This window comes from Schistocerca americana, chromosome 1 (assembly GCF_021461395.2).
Source record: "Schistocerca americana isolate TAMUIC-IGC-003095 chromosome 1, iqSchAmer2.1, whole genome shotgun sequence".
Taxonomy (NCBI): Eukaryota; Metazoa; Arthropoda; class Insecta; order Orthoptera; family Acrididae; genus Schistocerca; species Schistocerca americana.
This window is the reverse complement of record NC_060119.1, coordinates 658,580,622-658,584,923: the sequence shown is the minus strand read 5'-3', so window position 1 is coordinate 658,584,923 and position 4,302 is coordinate 658,580,622. Positions and strand designations below refer to the sequence as shown.

Here is a 4,302-nt window from a genome sequence, read left to right as displayed (position 1 = left end):
TTTCAACAGTCATGAGAGCCTACACAAAACATGGAAAGACATCGTCATGTAAACGTAATAATGGATGCAAATCAAAACTAAATGACAGAGATCGTCGTACGCTAACACGAATTGTGTCAAAACAACACAAAACTACGCTGGCTAAAGTGACTACAGAGCTCAATAACCTTTTCTGAGACCCCGTATCTTCAACACTGTCCGCTGAGAACGCCATAAAACGAATATTCATGGACGAGCTGCTATACTGAAACCATTAGTGACGACTTGCAACGCAAAGAAGCGTAAAACATGGTGTCAGGAGCATAAATACTGGACGGCTGATCAGTGGAAACACGTCATATGGTCCGACGAGTCAACGTTTCCGTTTCCAGAATGAGATTTTCACTCTGCAGCGGAGTGTGCGCTGATATGAAACTTCCTGGCAGATTAAAACTGTGTGCCGCACCGAGACTCGAACTCGGGACCTTTGCCTTCCGAGGGCAAGTGCTCTACCAACTGAGCTACCCAAGCAGGAGGGCTTTTGTAAAGTTTGGAAGGTAGGAGACGAGATACTGGCAGAAGTAAAGCTGTGAGGACGGGGCGTGAGTCGTGCTTGGGTAGCTCAGTTGGTAGAGCACTTGCCCGCGGAAGGTAAAGGTCCAGAGTTCGAGTCTCGGTCCGGCACACAGTTTTAATCTGCCAGGAAGTTTCAACGTTTCCGTTATTTCCAACATCGGGGCGGGTTTTCGTCTGCAGGACGCCAAAAGAAGCTTACAATCCTGATTGCGTGATTCCAACGTTAAGCATGGAGGTGGAAGTGTGATGGTGTGGCCAGCCATATTATGATATTCTGCTGGTCCCACCAGTACTCTCAAAAGCCGTGTTATAGCCAACGATTATGTGAACATTTTAGGTAATCAGGTGCACTGCATGATTCAAATGTTGTTTTTGGATGATAATACACCCTATCACACAGCCACGTCAGTACAATTGTGTACAGGGAGTATGCAACTGAACTACAGCGTCTTCCGTGGCCGGCACAGTCTCCGGACGTGAACATTGTCGAACCCTAGTGGGCGTTATTGGAGCGCAGAGTCCGGAGCAGATTTCCGTCTCCCTCGTAACTACAGGAGTTGGAAGAGGTTCTGATCGAAGAGTGACATAACATTCCACTTGAGACTATACAATCATTATACGCCAGTATTCCAAGAAGAGTCGCAACTGTATTACGGTCAAATAGGGGTCTAACCCCTTATTAATAAACTATTCCCAAGTAAGTGCAGGTGCTCACATTATTCTGCCTATTCCCAGTATATGTATTAAGAATTATTCTTATAGCCCTGAAAATACTACAAAAAGATGAGATCATTACCATGCAAAAAGGTAGTCTGTCGCTTACAGGATTACGAAGTGGTGTGTAATCAGTAACCGAAATTTTAAATTAATCTATATTGAGACGAACGTAAATACCGTGGGGGTTCTAGTCAAAACGTAAGTACGCACAGCCGGCCGGAGTGGCCATGCGGTTCTGGGCGCTACAGTCTGGAACCGAGCGACCGCTACGGTCGCAGATTCGAATCCTGCCTCGGGCATGGATGTGTGTGATGTCCTTAGGTTAGTTAGGTTTAATTAGTTCTAAGTTCTAGGCGACTAATGACCTCAGAAGTTGAGTCACATAGTGCTCAGAGCCAAGTACGCACATGACCGAAAATTAAAGGCACACAGTGTGCGAACACGTGTTATCAAAATGCAAATCATGCGAGCTCTTCGAATGATTACAGTTGCAAGAAAGGCATTGAAATACATCTTTGGAATGGGTACCAGAAAATATAAACAGCGACCAGCGCATGCAAGGACGTCCACATAAACAGCGACCAGCGCATGCAAGGACGTCCACATAGTCCACAATATGTGTCGAAGTACTGATCGTTCTTTGAGCACGCTGAAGTTCACGATAACAAACTATATTAAATTCCGCGACTATAACACATTCATAGTGTGATTTTTGCCACCCACAGCTTGCAACGCAGCTCATCAAGAGATCATCCTCTCTGTTTTCCGGTCTCTCGGAAACACATAAAACTTGATACCTGCGTTTCCGAGCAGGCGGAAGTCAGCGTTTGCTTCTCTGAATAACCTCACAGAAGCGCATATGATTCTAGTACCCAAACGGTATCCTGCTTCTGGATTATCGAGACTGACATTGTATCTTTGCTTCAGCAGGTACTTGGTTTACTGGAAATGGAAATGAGCGTTTGGCGTCATTGGTCGGGAGGCCCCTTACGGGGTGCAGGTCTTATTACATTCGACACCACAATGGGAGACCTGCGCGCCGAATGGGGGTGAAATGATGATGAAGACAACACGACACCCAGTCCCTGAGCGGGGAAAATCACCGACCCAGCCCGAAATCGAATCCGGGCCCGTGGGACGGCAATCCGTCACGCTGACCACTCAGCTATCGGGGCGGACACTGTCTACTGAGGGCTCACGAAGCACTAGAAGAGTAATGGAAGTTGCTGTTCATATAGCAACACAGCCAACATTAAAACTTTCTTACGAAATGTACGTAGGAGGAAGTAATATCTTGACTGCCTGTTCTAGAAAACTGTACTCTTGGCATTTTAACAGTATACTACATCGTGATGCACGGTGCCTCTCTCCAGCGTGTGTCACTGGAGTTGCTTAGGTCAGAAAATTTGCCGAGTTGTCCGCTATAACCCAGCGAAAACTATGTCTCCATATATTTTCTTTTCCTGTGTGTGCTTTGGATGGTGTGTCTTATCTGCCTGGTACTTATACCACTGTACACTGAGGTGACATAAGTCATGGGACAGCAATATGTACATATGCAGATGGCAGTATTATCGCATTCACAAGGTATAAAAGACCAGTGCATCGACGGATCTGTCGTTTCTTCTCAGGTGAGTCACGTACAAAGTTTTTTTGACGTCATTATGGCCGCACGACGGTAACTTACAGACACTGTAAGTCTGAATGATAGCTGGAGATAGAAGCACGGGACATTCTATTCCCGAAAACGTTAGGTAATTCAGTATCCCGAGATCCAAAGTGTTAAGAGTGTATCGCAGTGGCCGGCGGCCTTCAATTAACGACCGAGAGCAGCATCGTTTGCGTAGAATTGTCAGTGCTAAGAGACAAGCAGCAGTACGTGAAACAACCGCAAAAATCAATGTGATACGTACGATGTTAGGACAGTGAGGCGGAATTTGGCGTTAGTGGGCTGTGGCAGCAGACGACCGACGCTAGTGCCTTCGCTATCGGGTCGACAACGCCGGCAGCGCCTCTCCTGGGCTCATAACCATATAGGATCGACACTAGGCGACTGAAAAACCGTGGCCACTCAGTTGAGTCCTAATTTCAGTTCATAAGAGCTGGTGGAAGGGTTAGAGTTTGGCGCAGATCTCACGAAGCCATGGATCCAAGTTGTCAGCAAGGCACTGTACAAGCCGGTGGTGGCTCCATAAGTGTGGGCCGTGTTTGCGTGGAACGGACCCGATGCTCTGGTCCAACTGAAAAATCATTGTCTGGGAATTATTATATTCGCCTCCTTGGAGATCATTTGCAGCCCTTCATTGACTTCATGTTCCCAAACAACGATGCGCTGTGTCACCGGGCCCCAACTGTGCGCTATACTTTTTGAGGGTAGTACCAGCGGTCAAGGCGCAGGCAGCTTCCAGCCTTGATACCGTCCAGGAGCGCTGGATGCGCTGAGCAGCGCTCCACAGGCGTTGTTTATACCCGCTAGCGCGTGGTCGTGCGTCGTTGTATTGGTTTATACTAACGGTACCGACCTGCCATGGCGTTAATCATATCGACAAGCTACAATCAAACTAATGTTTAACGCATCGTACACAAGACGAAGGCCCATGACTAGAACACTTTCTCCGAGACGTCATGCACATACAACCGCAAGAACTGGTAGGGATCCATTTGTCTATTGTATCCAACACATAATACCTAAAACTGATTGACGAAGAGGCCTGTAGCAGACTCCTCCAACGATCTACAAACGGCTTCCACTTCTGCCACGATCACGGTAATATGAGCGTTGTAGCAGTTGACTGAGGGTGCGTACCGTGTGTATCTTTGAACTGCCGTTCGAAGTTCCCGCCAACAACGCTGCGGCGATATGGCACAGTTTCAAGCCACACAGAGGAGAAATGGAATACATTTGAAACGTACTGTGTACTTAACGGGGTACGCCAAGTGGGCATAGAGCTGAAAAAGCACGTTCCATCATATGTTTTCGTCGGTGGCTGCCGCGCAGTTGTTATACAGGGTGTTACAAAAAGGTACGGC

At 47.3% G+C, this 4,302-nt stretch overlaps 1 non-coding gene across 1 annotated transcript; it reads right to left on the bottom strand.

Annotated features, from left to right (window-relative positions):
* Positions 1-436: 436 nt before the first annotated feature.
* Positions 437-511, bottom strand: Trnap-cgg. Its single transcript has one exon. It is a non-coding gene; the product is annotated as a tRNA-Pro (tRNA).
* Positions 512-4,302: the final 3,791 nt, after the last annotated feature.